Source organism: Macaca fascicularis, chromosome 15, assembly GCF_037993035.2.
Source record: "Macaca fascicularis isolate 582-1 chromosome 15, T2T-MFA8v1.1".
NCBI classification, from domain to species: domain Eukaryota; kingdom Metazoa; phylum Chordata; class Mammalia; order Primates; family Cercopithecidae; genus Macaca; species Macaca fascicularis.
Window position 1 is genome coordinate 124,924,231 of NC_088389.1, and position 19,252 is coordinate 124,943,482.

The 19,252-nt window shown below is 38.7% G+C and overlaps 1 long non-coding RNA gene across 1 annotated transcript in view; it reads left to right on the plus strand.

Annotated features, from left to right (window-relative positions):
- Nucleotides 1-14,428: 14,428 nt before the first annotated feature.
- Nucleotides 14,429-19,252, plus strand: part of LOC102137919 (uncharacterized) — a 226,383-nt gene continuing 221,559 nt past the window's right edge. Inside the window, exon 1 of the long non-coding RNA XR_010581653.2 lies at nt 14,429-14,682. This is a non-coding gene — a long non-coding RNA (uncharacterized lncRNA). The remainder of the gene's footprint in view (nt 14,683-19,252) is intronic.

Here is a 19,252-nt window from a genome sequence, read left to right on the forward strand (position 1 = left end):
TCCTTCTGTGATTGGAAGCCTCCCCGTCATATTCCATTATACTTTGCTACTGTTCTCCCACTTAGCTGACCTGTCACCTCTTACCTGAGTCTCAGGGTTAGTAATGGATTTCATGGCTGTACACTTTGGTAATGAAGAACTCCATTATCACTGGAAGGGGAGTGATCCTTTTGTGGCGTCTGAGCCACGACAGGACAATATGGAAGCCCAGCAACATCAAGGTCCAGGAGCGTGTTCAGTGGCCGGGTCTGGGGGCAGGAGGAAGAGAGGAGACAAACAGATGCAGGGAGAGCCTGCCCCTGTCCTGCCCCCACCATGATCACTCATCCTTCTTTGTAGTTAGGTCACTTCATTGTATTACCTGGACATAACCTGTCTCCTTGGTTGATGGTCTGCTCTTTGGGAGACAGAGTTAGAGGCTAGCAGACCCAAATTCTAATCCTTCTGCCTGATGTTGGGCAAGTCATTTGTGCCTTTGGAGCCTCAGTTCCTAATCCGAAGTGAATCTGGCAGTGGCCACCTCCCAGGGATGCTGCGCTAGGTGAACTGCCTGAGTTGGGCAGCTGGGCCAGGCTCTAGGTCACTGTGAGATGCTGCAGCTGTGGCTGTACCCCGTTAGTGCTGGGTCTGGAATCCCAGCCTCCAACACAGCTGTGATTAAAGAATGCCTGGAAGGAGCAATGCAGGAGGAAGGAGAAGGATGAGAAGTTTGAAGTTGGCATCAGATGACTGGGGACTTGGCTTTCTTCTGGCTACTTTGGGCTCTGACACCTCTGGCCACACACGCACCCTGAGCACTCACCATCTCCCGGAACTCAGTAGCCTGATGGCCCAGGATGACTGAGTGCCAGCAGATCTGGCAGGAACAGCTAGTGAACGGCATGGGTGGCCAGGGTGTAGCCCGATAAGGGGAATGCTGTTCCCTCAGGAAAGCGGCCCAGGTGTCCTGGAGCAAAGGACTATGCTGGAATAGCTTGGTGCTTGCAGCCTAGAGCTTGGACGGTTTGGAAAACCAAATGAATCCCTGGGGTTCCCAGTATTTGGGAAGAGGTTAAGGTATTTGGGAAGAGGCCAAAAACATAAGGAACGTCCCCGTGGCGTCAGGGTCCTGCTCCACACAGACAGAATCTGAGACGCCCTCCCCAGGGCACCCGTTCTTCTCCAGTCCATTGTCACCTCCCAAGCGGGCCTCGGAAAAGGCAAGTCGGAGGATGCGGACCCACGCGGGATCTAGTCCAGGCTGGTGGCGCCCTCCGCGGTCCTCCGAGTAAAGCTGCCGGTCCCCACCTCTGAGGCAGAACTTGGAGAAAATGGGGTCAAATGGAAGGTACCGGTATCGGACCACACGCGTGGCGGCCTCCAAACACCCTTTCAAGATAGTTCATGTTGACCCCAATAGGTGTCATGATGGAGGGGCGTGCACTGGGGGTTGCTGGTCGACCCACATGAAACCCCACCACAGAGCATCCTGGGCTGAGAGCGCGGCGAGAGCCTCCTCTGAGCTTAAGCTGCAGGTCCAAGCTCCCACGAACAGATGGGGAGCTAATACTTTGCCAGCGGGCGGAACAATCCTGCTAACGCTACGGACGTCCTGGAACTCGACCCCTTGCACAGAGGCCGCTTCTCTCTCTCGCAGTAGCTCCAGAGAACAAGCGCAGTACGTAACAGCGGCCACCAGGTGGAGCCCGACAACCGGCGGAAACGGCCGCGGTCCTTATCCGGGTGCTTTTCTCAGACTCGGGCTGGTGGAGCGCGTCTGGCTAGTCTCGGAGCTCCCGACTTGGAGCTACCGGTCAGCACGACGCGTCCCCAGCAGCAGACCGGACGGCTGGCTGCTGCGAAGGGTACAGACTCTCCCCACGCGACTCCCGGTGTGGCGCCGGCCTCCAGAGAGGACGTGGAAAATGTAACCGCGAGCCTGCGGGCCGGGCGCCATGCCTGGGCGGGCTCTCCAGAGCCGCGCAAGCGGACTTAGAAAATACTGTGCCCTCAGGTGTGGGCTGAAAAACTGCAACCATGAAAGGCTGGTTGAAAACACTTTCATTCTAAAATTTCTGAACAGAGAAGATCTTTAAAGCATAGAACAGAGCCCGTCACGATGGTTCACGCTTCTAATCCTAGCTCTTTGGGAAGCTGAGGCGAGAGGATCGCTTGAGGCCAGGAGTTTGAGACCAGCCTGGGCGACATAAGGAGACCGCTGTCTCTTAAAATAAAAATAAAAAGGCATGTATACAGCAAAGAGAGCTCGGAAACCACCAAGGACATGATTGATTAACTTGACCGCATTAAGTTTAAATAAAATTTATCTCTGCATGTATGTACCAGGACAAAGTCAAATGACAACAAATGGGTGTGGGGAATATTGGTGTGTGGTGCAAATGCATGTGTGATAAGAATACTGATTTCACCATTACTTGTAATAACAAAAAATAAAGAAAACATAGCCAATCAGAGGAGCCAGGTTTAAACAATTCTGATACATCTACACAATACCATTAAATTATGTTTTGGTTTATTTCTTCAGTGAGGTAGACTTACATGTATTAACATGGAAAGATGTCCGTGATGAAATGGTAAATGAAAATAACAAATTCATGAGAATGCAAATTAAAATCATAGTGAGATACCACGAATACCTTAGACAAAATATTCTTCAAAACTGAAGAAGAAATAAAGAATTTTTTTTTTTTGAGATGGAGTCTCACTCTGTCACCCAGGCTGGAGTGCAGAGTGCAACGGCATGATCTTGGCTCACTGCAACCTCCACCTCCCAGGTTCAAGTGATTCTTCTGCCTCAGCCTCCCGAGTAGCTGGGATTACAGGCGCATGCCATCATGCCCAGCTAATTTTTGTATTTTTAGTAGAGGTGGATTTTCACCATGTTGGCTAGACTGGTCTTGAACTCTTGAGCTCAAGTGATCCGCCTGCCTCGGCCTCCCAAAGTGCTGGGATTACAGGTATGAGCTACCGCGCCTGGCAGAAACTTGTAGAAAACAAAAATCGAGGCAATTTGTTGCTGGTAGACTTGCATGCAAGAAATGTTGAAATAAGTTAAAAGAAGTTCTTCAGAGAAAAGTAAGTAATTTGGATTTACATAAAGGAAGAATATTAAAAATGAATACATGAATGTAAAGTAAAAACTTTGCATTTTCTTAGTTTTAATTGATATAGCAGTTAATAAATAATTTGTTCAAAATAAGGATAGCAATAGTTATTAGATGATTATAATTTATCGAAAAGTGAAACAAATGATAGCAAAGATATAAACTATAGGAGGGAAGAGTTAGAAATATTTTGTTATTATAAAATACTTGCACTACTCATAAGGCAATATAGTATTACTTGAAAGTAGACTTGTACTAATGGTAAATGTATGCTGCAAAGTCTAGGGCAACCAATAGAAAGGTTTTTTGAAAGTAAAAAGGAAGAATTTACATGCTTAAATGGGAGAGAAAATGGAATCATATAAACTAAATTAAAACCACAAAAGGTGGGAAAAGAGTGGAAGGCAAAAATAGGAAGAAAAAACAGGACAACAAATAGAGAATAATAACAGACATGATAAATACCAATCCAACTGCATCTGTAATCACCTTTAATATCAATGGTCTACATACGCCAGTTAAAGACCGAGTTCATCTGAGTTGATCCCCCACAAAAAAGACCCAACTATACATTGTGTACAAGAAACTCATTTTAAATGCAAAGGCATATAGATTTGATGTAGGAAATGGAAAAAGTTATACAAGGCTAACCATAGTTAAAATAAAGCTGAAGCAGCTATATTAGTTTTCAGACAGAGTAGATTTCAGAGGTAAAAGATAATTCTGGATTAATATAGGCACTACATGGTAACAAAAAGTGAATTATCTGAGAAAATACAACAATTCTTAATGTGTATGCACCTAACAAGAGTGTCAAAATACATGAGGCAAAAACCTGACAGAACTGCAAGGATAAATAAAAGTATTCACAACCATAGTTGTAAACATCAACACCCTCTATCAGAAATGGAGAGATGTAACAGATAGAAAATCAATAAAATATAGTTGAAGTACACAGCGTCATCAAACAACTGGAAGTAATTTACATCTATAGCTTACTTAGTCTAATGGCGGCAGAATACATGTTCTTTTCACTCTCACATGGAGCATTCACCAAGATAGGCCACATTCTGGGCCATAAAGCCTACCTTAATGCATTTCAAAGTATAAAAACCATACCATATCTGCTCTCCAAAAACATTGGAACCTAACTATTATACAAAACAGTAATAGAATGATAACTGGACAATCTCGAAACACTTGGGTATTCAGAAATACATATCTAAATAACATAAGGGTCAAGAAGAAATCTCAAGAGAAATTAAAAGAATTCTTTGAACTACATGAAAACAGAAATACAAGTAATGCCTCCAAGAGTTTCTCACCTCCCCTATGGGAACATGTGTATTCCCTACAGACATCAGTCAAAGCTGGACAGGGAGCCTCCAGGAAGGGTCTCTGACATGGCTACAGTTTTGTGTGGGGCACAGTTGCATACAGCACTCCCTAAAACATTTCTCATTCCCAATTAGGTAGCTGAGACATTCCCTAACTAGTCATGGAGGCCAGGGAGGGCATCCCTTCCACCTGGTGGACTGAGTGGGGATTTGTCATAGGAGGCACCCTGCAAAATTGTATCTAAACCCCTCTCTGGAGGCCAGGACAAATCTGAATGGGCCATGGAACTGGAGAGAGCCTGGATGGGAGCCAGTGGTCAGGAAGGCCTTGGGTGCTGCTTAGACGGGGCCAGGTATGAAGGCCTGAGAAGAGTACCTTGTTGCATGGGTCTGGTTGGCCTGATGAGTCTCCAAAAACTTTCTTAAGACTCCTGGTTAGGGGAGAGTACTGCACCTAGCTGTAAAGTGAAGGCCCAGGGATGGTTGGTGCCCTACTTTCCACTCCAGTCCAAAGCACTGCTGGTCATCAGAGGCACCAGAAAATATGTCTAAGTACCCCCTGTTTGTGGGCACCAGATAAGGATGCCCAGTAAGGCCTGGGAAGGGCTTGTGAATCTGGCCACAGTTCTTCCTGGCCTTGTCTATGGCATGCAAATTCATTGTTTACAAGTCCCTCTCTGGAGGAGCAGCAAAGGCCTGAGTGGCTGAGGAGGCCTATTATTTTTATTTCTATTATTTTATGTGAAATTATTACTTATGTTATTTTTGTTATTATAAAAAGATGTAAAGTGTGACATCAAAAACAAAACATGGGAGAAAAGGAAGTTAGAGTGAAAAGTTTGTGTATGCAATCAAAATTAACTGTTATCAGCTTAAATTAACCTGTTATAAGTATAACATGCTTTATGTAAGCCTCAGGATAGTCACAAAGCAAAAGCTTATAATGGATACACAAAAGATAAAAGGAAAAGAACCAAAACATACTACTACAGCAGCCACAAAACCCCAAAAGAAGAAAGCAAGAGAGAAAGAAGGGACCAGAGACTCTATGAAGCAACTAGAAAACACTTTAAAAATGGCAAGAGTAAGTCCATACGTGTCAATAATAACCTAGAATGCAAACGGATTAAATTCTCCAGTTAAAATATATATAGTGGCTAAATGAGGTATTTTTTTTTAAAGACCCAGCTATATGCTGCCTACAAAAGACTCACCTCACCCGTAAGGACACATGAAGATATTCCATGCAAATGGAAAGCAAAAGAAAGCAGCAGTTGTTGTAGTTTTATCAGATAAAATAGACTTTACATTAGAAATCCTAAAAAGAGACAAAGGAGGGTGTTATACAATGATAAAAGGATCAATTCAGCAAGAAGGTATAAAAATTATGAATATATACCCACCCAACACCAGAGCAAATACTAGATCTAAAGGGAGAGATAGACTGCACTTCAATAATAGAAGATTTTAACGCCCTACTTTCAGCACCGAACAGATCATCCAAAGAGAAAATCAGCAAAGGAACATTGAATTTAAACTACACTCTAGAGCAAATAAACCTAACTTTTACAGAACTTGTCATTCAACAGCTGGAGAATGTGTATATATTCTTCTCATGACAACATGGAACATTCTTCAGCGTAGACCATATGTTAGGCCACAGAACAAGTCTCAACACATTTTTAAAAATTAAAATCACATTCAAGTATCTTTTTTGACCAGAGTGGAATAAAACTAGAAATTAATAACAAGAGGAAGTTTGGAAAATGTACCAATACAACATGCTCCTGAACAACCAATGGGTAAATAATTAAAAAGAAAATTTAAGAATTTCTTAAAACAAATAAAAATAGAAGCACAACACACCAAAATTTATCTTATATAGCAAAAGCAGTACTAAGAGGGGTAGTTTATAGAAATAAATGCCTATCTAAAAAGGTAGAAAGATTTCATTTAACCCAGTGACGCACTTCATGGAATTAAAAAAGCAAGAACAAATCAAACCCAAAATTATAGGAAGAAGAAATACTAAAGATTAGAAAAAAATAAATAAAATTGAGACTAAAAATATGAAAGATCAACCAAATCAAAATACGGTTTTGAAAAGATAGACAAAATCAACAAATCTTTAGGTAGACTAACAGAAAGAAAAAAGTCAGCAGAATAGAATCAGAAATAAAAAGGAGACATTACAACTGATCAAACAGAAATACAAAAGATCATTACAGAGCATTACGAACAACTTACATCAACAAATTGAAAACTTTATAAAATAGGTATATTCTTGGACACATATAACCTACCAAGATTGAACAATGAAGAAACAGAAAACCTGAATTAGAACAATAATGAATAATGTGATTGAATCAGTAATAAAAAGCCTAACAAAGAAAAGTCTAAGACTATATGGCTTTACAGGTGATTCTTACCTAACTTTTAAAGATAAGCTAATGCCAATTACTCTAAAACTATTCTAAAAAATCAAAGGGGAGAGAATGCTTCGAAATCTTTTCTAAGGCCAGCATTACCCTGATACCAAAATCAGACAAGAGGACACAACAAAAGAAAACTATAGGCCAATATTTTTAATGAACATAAATGCAAAACTGTTAAAAAAAAAAAAAACCTTAGAAAACAAAATCCAACAGCACAGTAAAAAGATTATACACCATGATCAGGTGGTATTTTTCCTCAGGGATGCAAGGATGCTTCAACCTACAAATATCAATAAATGTGGTACATCACATACATCACATCAAGAGAATAAAGGGCAAAACCATGTGCTTATCTTAATAGACACAGAAGTAGTGTTTGATAAAATTCAACTCCTCCTTGTGATAAAAGCCCTCTCAATAAAGTAGGTATAGAAGGAGCATACCTTAAAACATTAATGTTCATATATGATAAACCCACAGTTAACATCATACTGAATGGGGAAAAGTTGAAAGCCTTTCTCTAAGAAAGAACAAGACAAAGATATCCACTTTCCCCTAAGATCTTTCCTCTAAGATCTAGAACAAGTCAAGGATATTTACTTTCACCACTTTTATTGTAAAGTGGTCAATCACATAGTTTTCTCTTATTGAAAAGTGGTGAAAGAATCCTAGACAGAGCTATTAAAAAAGAGAGAAATAAAGGGCATTGGAAAAGAGGAAGTCAAGTTGTCACAGTTTGTAAATGACATGATCTTATATTTAGAAAAACCTAAAGATCTCACTAAAAAGCTGTTAGAACTGGTTAACTATTTCAGCAAAGTGGCAGAATGCAAAATCAACATACAAAAACCAGTAGCATTTCTATATGCCAATAGTGAACAATCTGAAAATCAAGGAAGCAATACCATTCACCATAGCTACAAAAATATAAAATGCCTAGGAATAAATTTAAGATCTGTGCAATAAAAACTAAAACATCGATGAAAGAAATTGAAGAGGATACCAAAAATAAAAAAATCTCATATTCATTAATTAGAAAAATTAATATTGTTAAAATGTCCATAATTCCCAATGTTAACTATAGACTCGACAATTCCTATCAAGTGACATTCTTCACAGATATATAAAAAGCAAGCCTAAAATTCGTGTGAAAACACAAAAAACCCTGAATATACAAAGCAATCCTGAACAAAAAGAACAAAACTGGAGACATCACACTATCTGACTTCAAAATATACTACAAAGCTGTAGTGATTAAAAAAAAAAAAAAAAAAAAGCATGTTGATGGCATAAAACAGACATATACACCAAAGGAAAAAATAGAGAACACAGAAACGAATCCATGTATTTATAGCCAACTGATTTTCATCAAAGACCCCAAGAACATACACTGGGGAAAGAACAGTATCTTTAACAAATGGTGCTGGGAAAACTGAGTAACCATATGCAGAAGAGTGGAACTTGACCCTGATCTCTCACCATATACAAAAATCAACTCAAAATGGATTACAGACTTAAATGTAAACCTCAAAATTATGAACCTACTAGAACAAAACTTAGGTAAAATCCTTCAGGACTTTGGTCTAAGCAAAGATTTATTGAGTAAGACCTCAAAAGCACAGGAAACCAAAGCAAAAATTGACAAATGGGATTACATCGAGTGAAAAAGTTTCTGCACAGGAAAGGAAAAAATCAACAACGTGAAGAGATAACTTACAGAATGGGAGAAACTATTTGTAAAGTATTCATCTGATGAGGGATTAATAATCAGAATACACCATGATGCTCAAACAATTCAATAAAAAAACCCAAATAATCTGATTTTAAGTGGGCAAAAGATCTAAATAGACATATTTCTCGGAAGAAGAAAATCAAATGGCCAATACATACATGAAAAAATGCTCAACATGATTGATGATCACAGGAATGCAAATCAAAATCACAATGAGATATCCTTGCACCCGAGTTAAAGTGGCTATTATCAAAAAGACAGAAAATGACGAATGCTAAGGAGGATGTGGAGAAAGGGAAATGCTTATACAGTGCTGATAGGAATGTAAATGCGTACAGCTACTTTGGAAATCAGTGTGGAGAATTGTCAATAAAACTAACGATAGAACTGCTATGATCCAGCAATCACACTAGTTGGTATGTGGCCAAAAGACAGGAACTCAGTGTATCAAAGAGATATCTGCATTCCCATGTTTATTGCAGCAGCACTATTCACAATAGCCAAAATATGGAATCAACCTAAGTATCCATCAACGAATGAATGGGTAAAGGAAATGTAGTATATTTACACAATGGAATATTATTCAGCCAGAAGAAAGAATGAAATTCTGTCATTTGCAGCAACATAGATAGAATTGGAGGACATTATGTTAAGTGAAATAAGCCAGGTACAGAAGGACAAGTATCATATGTTCTTACTCATATGTGTGGGCTAAAAAAATGGGAGGTAGTGAACAGAATGGTGGTTACCAAAAACTGGTAAGGATAGTGGGAGGAAGGCATGAAAAGGGGTTGGTTAATGGATATAAAAATACAGTTAGATAGAAGGAGTAAGATCTAGTGTTTGATAGCACAATAGGGCAACTATAGTTAATAGTAGTTTATTTTATATTTCACAATGTTCTCAACACAAGGAAACAATAAATGTTTGAGGTGATGACTATCCCAGTTACCCATATCTGATCATTACACACTGTATACTTGTATCGAAATATCACAGGTACTCTATGAATATGTACAACTATGTTTTCATAAAAATTAAAAATAAATTAAAAACTCAACTATTAATTGTTCTACTTCATGGACATAACATAGTTTTCCATTTATTTGTGTTTTCTTCCATTTTCTTTCATCAGTGTTTTATAGTTTTCAGTATACAGTTCTTTCACCTCCTTGGTTAAATTTACACCTAAGTATTTTATAATTTTTTTGTTGCTATTGTAATGGGATTGTATTCTTTTTTTTTTTCTGCTTCCCGGGTTCAAGCAATTCTCCTGCTTCAGCCTCTCGAGTAGCTGGGATTACAGGCGCCCGCCGTCACGCCTGGCTAATTATTTTTGTATTTTTTAGTAGAGACAGCATTTCACCACATGGCTGGTCTCAAACTCCTGACCTCAGGTGATCTGCCCACCTCAGCCTCACCAAGTGCTGGGATTACAGGCATGAGCCATCATGCCCTGCTGGGATTGTATTCTTAATTTCCATTTTGGATAGCTCAATATCAGTTTACAGAAACAGTCAATCACCCTCTCTGGATAAAGCATGGGTACTCAGCAATTAGCAATAAACCGTTTAGCTAATTTCTAAGTTGCTTTCATTGTTACTTTATGTGTTTGATTTCTTGACTAAAGTCTAAAGTTTGGTAATGGCAACTAACACATTTTTAAGAGAAATTAAAATGGATAATATGCATGTGACATGCTGTGAAAATTGCATGACTTCTTTTAATTAATTTAAGGAAACTATAGTAGTCAGGGCTTTAAACCAAACTGGTGCAATTTATTTTCTGCTAAATTACAAAGTTATTTGATTGAATTCACAAGTAATATTGCTTTGTTTTATTTTTAATTCATTACTGTGCAAACTCATATTTGGGGACTGTAAGATTATATATAAAACCTTGAACCACCTTTAAATAACTATATTTTAATTTATTAAGCCACAAACAGTTTAGTTATGTTGTTTTGAGCAAATATCTTTACTATTTTTTCTCTGCAATAGGAATAGAGATTTCTTTTGCTCTTCTATCTCAACTGAAAAGAATGTGTTTTCTGGATCACTGCCATTGGCTCCTTCCATAGTATTCAATAAATATATGCATTTCATAGTGTTAGGCTTGTATAAATGCACTACTAACTTCTCTTCACTATAAATGAACTTGAGCAACTCTCATATCTACAATTTCTAGTACCAGGAAAGTGACATTTTCCTTTAAAGTGGGGAATAGGCCTTTTGAGGTCATGGTGCAGTCATATATTTCCTTTTATGACAATTATTAGCATCACATGAGGGCAGAGAGGAATGTAAAAAAGATATATCACTTCAAGTTAATAAGCTACAATCTGCCACCACTGATGGCATGTCCACTTACAGCTCACCAGCCAGCTCTTCGTCAATAAGTATTGCTTTGCAGTGGTTTGTAACTGAATTGTATGATGTAAGTGTGGAGACAGCCAATCATAATGTTACAGGATCTTTGGGGTGTCGATTTTCTTGCCCAGAAACCTCTGTGGCCAGTGGCATCTTTGCCTGAGTTCTTGTCCTGCATCCGGGAAGAATGAGGTACGCAGACAAGTGAAGGGCAAAGATTAAGAGTAGTTTTATTTAGTTTTAGAACAGCTCAGAGAAGACCCACAGTGGGTAGTTCCTCTGGTCCGGTGGAGTGTTCAGCTTTCAGCAGAGAGGAGACCCTAGAGAGTGTGGCTTCTCTCCACAGGCTGGTCATTTGGAGGTCTTTGCAGGTCTCTGAAGCTCTCAGTAGAGAGGATAGTTCCTCTCTGCAGCTTGTCATCCCATTGTCTCTCTGTACTCTGCCCTCTCTGGCACAGCCCAGGGCTTTTATGGACCTCAGAGGGGAGGAAGTAACTGCTAACTGGTCCATGGGCAGCCATGGGCAGCTGAGATCCCCAGTCCTGTCCACAGGATTGGCAATCTGGCTCCCAGCCTTCAGGCCCTCCCTGGCTTGAAGGTGGGGCTTTGCTGGGGACCCACCTGCTTCTGCCCAGGACTCTCCCCCTCCCCCTGCCATTCAAGGCCCCAGGGCTCGACTCCAACTCCATTGGGAGGGCAGATCTTGTCTGTTTCCGGCCCCCTCCAAGAGCACAGGGAGGCTTGGATCCACAGCTGCAGTTTGGGCTGGGCTACAGCCTGCTCTTTAGAGCAGGAGACCTGGGTCTGCAGCACCACCAGGGAACTCATACCCCAACTCAGAAGGGGTGGGCTCCCACCAGCTCCATGGAGTATGCAGGCCCAGCCATGCCTCCCTGCTGCAGCCTGCGTGATGGCAGCAGCTGCTGCCATCAATGAGAGAATAAAAAAGACAAAATTTACCAATATCAATAATGAGAGAGGTGATCTCACTACCTACATTACATATATTAAAAGGCATAATAAGAGATTACAATGAAAAGCTGTATGCCAGCATGTTTGACAGCTTAGAAGAAAACACAAATTCCTTGAAAGATATAAGCTACTAACACTGACTGAAGAAGAAATAGATGCCATGAATAGTCTATTAATTAGACTGAGTTTATAGTTAAAAATCTTCCCACAAAAAAAAAAGTCTGGGCCCAGATGGCTTCGCTGAAGGCTTTTAACAAACGTTTAAGGAATAAATAACAAATAGACATAAACTCATTCAGAAAATTGAAGAGGAGAGAATACTTTTGAACTCATTGACTTTTTTTTTTTTTTGAGACAGATTCGTGCTCTGTTGCCCAGGCTGGAGTGCAGTGGCATGATCTTGGCTCACTGCAACCTCCACCTCCTGGGTTCAAGTGATTCTCCTGCCTCAGCCTCCTGAGTAGCTGGGATTACAGGTGCCCACCACCACCCCTGGCTAATTTTTTGTATTTTGAGTAGAGATGGGGTTTCACCATGTTGGCCCGGCTGGTCTCGACCTCCTGACGTCGTGATCTACCTCCCAAAGTGCTGGGATTACAGGCGTGAGCCACCATGCCTAGCCTAGACAGACATTTTAAGAAAATAAAAATACAGTCCTTCATGACCACAGATGCAAAAAAACTTAACAAAGTTTCAGAAAAATGACTTATCCCAGGAATTCAAGTTTAGTTTACCATAATAAAATTAACCAAAGCAATTTGGCATAAAGGCAAACATTCTGCAAAACAACTTGGCAGTTTCTTAAATGTTAAACAGATACCTACCATATGACATAGCTATTCTTGTCTAGGTATTTACCCAAGAGAAATGAAAGGACATTTTCATATGACCATCTGTGCATAAATGTTCATAGTAGCTTATTTGTAACAGATCAAAACTGGACACAATTCAAATGCCCATCTTCAAATGAATGAACACACAAGTTGAGCTATATTCATACAATGAGATACTACTCAGCAATAAAAAGGAATGAACTATTGATACATATCACACATTAATGAATTTCAAAATAATTGTGTTGAAAGAAAAAAGCCAAAGAAAAGTAAATACTATGTGGTTCCATTTATATGACATTCTGGAAAACAGAAACTAATCATAAGAGAGGTCAGATCTATGGTTGCCAGGGATTTGAGGGAAGCAGGGAGGTTATGGGGGAGGAGTTATCAAGAGGGAGGAGAATATTTTGCAGGGATGATGCATATATTCCTTATTTTAATCGTGATGATAGTTTCGTGGTTGTATACATATGTAAAAATTTAACAAGTCCTGCACTTTAAGTATGTGTGTTCATTATATGCCAATAAAACCTCAATATAGCTGTTAAACAAAAATTAACTACCAAACTACTAAATATGTGTATCACTCTAGGAAATGAAAGACATCTCTTCAACTGCTTTATTGTGTCTTGACTTTTTTTTCCCAAAGGAAGACCTATATTTTGCTTCATTTCTTTCTACTCTACATTTCTTTTTACTCTGCTTTCATTTAGTTTAAAAAATAGCTCTCTGTTGGTCATTTCTAATCTGTTTTAAAGTAAATAATTGTACTGTCCAATTAGAGACTGAGATAACTCATGAATTATCACACAGGTTGTTCTCCTATAGAATATATATGATTTTGAGTACTAATATTACACAGTGAATTTAGAATTGTGTGTATGTATATACATACCATAGTCTTATAAATAACTTCAACTTGCAATAATTAACTTGCAGTTAATTCTTACAGTAGCACGAGTTTGGGCCTCTTAAAAAAAGAACTAAAACCAACTCCCTGCCTGAGAATAGAAACACACACACACACACACACACACACACACACACACACACACAAGTTGAATAATTTTCTCACTTATAATTGTGGGCATTCATTTATGGAGTTCTTGGGAGCTATGTTAGCATAAAACCCCACCTATAATTATCATTCATATTAGGATAATATTTCACAAATGTGGTCAGTATTGTCTTCCTCAACATTAGGAGGTTAGGTAGGTGGAATAAGTTCTCGTGTTCTGTAGCACTATAGGGTAACCACAGTAAACAACAGTTTATGGCTTTTTTTTTCAGATAGCTGAGAGAGAGGATTTTGCATGTTACCAACACAAAGATATGATAAAGGTTTGAGGTGATGGACATGCTAATTACCCTGATTTGATCATTATACATTGTATACATCTACTGAAATATCCCACTGTACCCCATAAATATGTACAATTATGTGTCAAGTAAAATACATGAATATATATAGTAAATAAATGAAGTAATTTGCCATTACTTAGCATTTTATTAAATGTATGTTTCCAAAATTGTATTTGTTCTTAAGACCTTTTGAGTGATCACAGTTTCTGCTATTCTCCATAAGGCCTCAGTTTAACAGGGTGATGAAATCTTGAATAAAACAAAGGAATGTGTTTGTATTTGCAGTGCTTCCCTTGTAGGTGAAATGGCCACCAGACCGAGGCTTTCTGGAATGCATTCATTCTCTGCAGTTGAAAGGGATGATCCTGGATCTGAAAGAAAGAGCCACAGTGACTCCAAGAGTGGAGCCAGGGCATGCTGGACACTGCACAGCTATGGCCATGTGTGTCACCACCGAGGGAGATGTGAGAGAAACGCAGAGGGATTGCTTGTGACTGTGCCTTCTTGATGTACGATGGACCGTTCTGCTCAAATAGTAAGTGTGACCAAGGACCCGGTAAACATAGGAAGCAAAGAATATTTCATTTTACATTATAAGGAATGCGACAATTATAGTCACTTGAAAGTAAACTATATCTGTTGAGAATTCCTAGTTTTAATGGGAAGAAATGTGCTTCTCTTCTTGAAAAGCCACAGGCTATTGCTTTTATATCTTATATCAGTCCTCTCTGGATTTCTCAAAGGATTTTCTGTATATCCTACCATTTTCCTTCTGTTGCTGCAGTTTGGAAGTAGTTTGTTATCAGGATTATCAAAGCATCATTGCTATTTATGACAATGACTTTAAGAAATGCAAGAATGTTTGGAACACTGCAGAAAACATATTTCAGCCTGGAAGGCAAATACTAATTTCAGGAACTATTGATCTATTATAACACAGGACCACTCAGACATTTAGCTCTAAGACTTTTGCATATCTGTTGTTAGAGGCGTATAGTGGGGAGCATGACTCAGCTGCTTCTTAAGTACAAGGTGTTGTCTGCAGCAAAAGAAGAATTTGATTGTAGTATCAACAGAACCAGACAGAACTCTTTGAATATAATTATATATCTTGGAAACTGATTCATCAAAGCTATTAGATTACATAGTGTCATTTAAGCATCATTGGGCTCTGTACTTTTCATTATCTGTACTTTTCATTATGGAGTATAATAGGCTTTATTTGATACAGAAATTGGGTGTAAGATGGAAACAACTTGTGATTTTCGAATAAACTTTTGGGGATTAGTTACTTTGATGTTGTCAAGATAGCACCATAGTAAGTCCTCTGCCTTTCCTCTTGATTTATTTATAATTTAGAATCAGCTTATGATTTTAAAAAATGTGACAGGCACAGTGGCATGCACCAGTAGTCCCAGCTACATGGGAAACTGAGGCAGAAGGATCACTTGAGCGCAGGAGATAGAGACCACCCTGGGCAACGCAGTGAGATCCGCATCTCAAAAAAAAAAAAAAAAAAATCAATTCCCAATACCATTCCAGAACACTTTAAATATAACGAGATAAAATTGTGATCACTTCTTTACTATAACGTTAAAATGGTTCTCAGTCCATATTTGTTAAGTACAATCTTAGTGTTTCTGTGCAACCTAATACATTAGAAAGAAAAATTGTATTGCATCTGAATAGGAAATAACTCTGAATTGACGGTTACTTCTTTTAGCAGTTGTGATTAGATTGGTTAGTGAAAATTATCTGTAATTTTCAGGCAATGGCTAGACAAGTGCCCAAGGCACAATAGCCGCCTGTGTGTGTGTGTGTGTGTGTGTGTGTGTGTGTGTGTGTATGTGTGTGTGTGTGTTGAGGGTGGTAACATTTCTGGGAATTTGTCTTACATAAAATGATACTACCTTTCCCAAAACGACCTAGAGGAAGTTGGAAATCCCATTATCCTGGCTTCCTGCTGAGCAATATCTGCTTCTTTTTCTGACTCATGCTGATGCAACTGTATACTTAGCTTCACTTCTCCAGTAAATAAGCGAGAGCTTTATTATAAAAGACAACTTCTAATTGATTTTCAAGCTCAATCCTTTCTATGCACTGAGGGAAAATTATGGTAAACTATCTGTAAAACAATAGGTGAAAGAAGAGGAGGTAAAATTTAAATAAAAACTAGGATTCTAAATGGGAAAATAGCTTGACATTAGAAATTGATACCAAAAAATAATGATATGTAATCTAAGATGAAAATATTTTGAAGACTATCAGGATATATCCCTTAAATGTTATTTAGTTCTGAAAAATATGTATTGAAAAACTGTTATATTTTACTTTATGTCTTATATTACATGTGCTAAAATTAAAGAGAAACAAGTAGAAAAAAGTAAAGATGATATTATTATTTTATCACCCAGCTGATTTCAAGACGGAGACATTCTTTAAATAAACCTAAATTATGACTCCTTGCACTTAAGTTTTGCTAACATAAAAAGTATATATGATTTCGGAGATTTCTGCATATTTTAGAATGAGCTCTTCAGTTGCTTGTAATTTCCAAGATTACCCATTTTACCCCTTAACTAAAACTCCTCTTCCCTTACTGCTTCACTTCATGGGGATGTGACACTGACCAGAGAAATGATCACATTGAATTTCTGAGCCACACTGTTTTGTACGGTCAAAATACGATGCTCAAAGTATGATTTCACAAATCACATGGTTATTGCCATGCAAGGAGAATTTGTTTTCTTAGGCTCACAATGCTTGAAAAGGAGGAGACTAATGTAAACAAATCTACAGGGAATACACTCAAGAGATGAGGCACATTAACCACAGACAGAGGGAGTGAGTTCCAAATATTAAAATGTAGTTCCTGAAGTAGAAATGGAAGCAGGCCTCTGTGGAAAGGAAAATCGAATTAAAGTTTGAGGTGCACCTTTTTTTTCAAGTGAATTCTCTGGAAAGATGGGATCTGACACCATGGAGATCCTCAAAGACACCTAAGGTCCCTTGACACCAGTGGGTGGTGCCGGTGATGCAGGAAAGGCTTCAAAGCTCAAAGGCTGACAGGGTGGGGCATTGTTGCTGCATGAGTTCAGTCTTCCAAGAGGTGACTGGCAGGGCAGCCCTGTCATAGAGTATGCTCTCAATTTTTGGAGAAGTGGCTGAGATTTACTGAAGTTCTCAGTGTTCATCGAGCTCTTGTGTTTTTATGTATTTTGAAATCCAGTGATTGAGGTCAGTAACTCACATATGATGGGTTTGATAAGCTCTGACATTGCATTCTTTTTTCCCCTCCCCGCTCCATGAGGGGAAAAAAGCTGTGTCACCCAGTCTGGAGTGCAGTGGCGTGATCTCGGCTCGCTGTAACCTCTGCCTCCTGGGTTCAAGTGATTCTGCTGCCTCAGCCTCCTGGGTAGCTGGATTACAGGTGCGAGCCACCACACACGGCTAATTTTGTATTTTTAGTAGACACAGCGTTTACCATGTTGACCAGGCTGGTCTTGAAGTGGCTAGTCTTGAACTCCTGACCTCATGATCCTCCTGCCTTGGCCACCCAAAGTGCTGGGATTACAGGCAGGAGCCACCGCGCCCGGCAGGTATCGCATTCTTGAGGGGTGGAGGGAGTACAATCTAAGTTCTTGTTACAGCAAAACATAACAAACTATGTAAGTCTTTGGAATAATTCCAAAACTATGTAACACATATGAGCTCCAAGCTTACTGATTTATGTGTGTGGCTTCTCCGAGGAATATCTTTTGGTTATCCTTGCACGACATGGCAAATATGTTTCAAAGTGAGTGAGAGTGAATGAGAAAATAAAATTAGAAAAATAGTATGGCAATGATGTGGATCATTGCAGTGTTCAAGCTACAGATAAGAAAATGACATGCCCTCCAACTTTCATTCTGTTTGTTATATTTTTCAGTAATATTCAAAATATTTATTGCAAAAGTTAGCATTTCAATGGTGAAATTAAGATGCCTATCTTTCAGTTGAGTTTGGCAATTTTACATGTTTGATGTGAAATTCTGATTTGAAATGTTGCTGGGGGTCTTTAGTATTGCATATGAATAATAAAAATCAAATTTTCACTTTATATTGAAATAAGATATACAGTATTTTATATGGCAAATATTCCTTTTCCTTTTAAGAGAAGAAGAAGAAGTATTTTATATGGCAAATATTCCTTTTCCTTTTAAGAGAAGAAGAAGAAGTATTTTATATGGCAAATATTCCTCTTCCTTTTAAGGTGGTTATTAGCCAAGTCAATCCTACTTAAAAGTTACTTTCTAATAGTTGAGAAGTCACTTATGCCATACCTACATGAAGAAGAAAGTTGAATTGACAGTCACTCATTCAGCCCAGTGGGACATCAAAACTCTTCAAACCTTTCACACTAGGAAAACAGAGCCAGGCTTCCTTAACTATGCTACATGGCAAGTCAAAACATGAACGTAATATCTGAAAAAGCCTGAAAAACATCTCTAGCTAACTAGATCTCGTTGCAGGCAGTGAGAGTGGTGGCAAATGTGAATGTGTCTGTGTGGGGTGGTGGCAGGGGGATCAGAATATACGGGTCCAAGGAAAACTGTGACTCTTGGCAAATTACTTGTTTGGGTGCTCCTCTTTATTTTTTTATTATGGTAGAAGACTTTGGATACACATTTTTAATTGTACAAAAAACAAATTCTTCAGTTATTGCATTTTTGCAATATATTAAAATACATGAGAAAATCACATTAAAAAGAGGCATGATTATAGAAACAAAATGTTATTGCAATACGATATCAACTTATAATTCACAATTATATTTGTAAATATCAAATTATAAGTAATTTATGAGAAATTAGAGCCAAAGCTTTTCATACTTAATTTAATGTTTTTCTAAAGGAAAAACGTGGTGAGAGAATTGTAGAGAAGACGCAGCTTATCCTTAATCCATTTGTCTTGATACTTAACACAGTTTTCGTGGCACAATGATTCCAGGACTCCCTGGGGATACCAAAATCCATGGATGCTTGAGTTCCTTATGTAAATTATGAAGTATTTGCACGTAACCCACACATACATTCTCTCTTTAAATAATCTCTAGATTACTTATT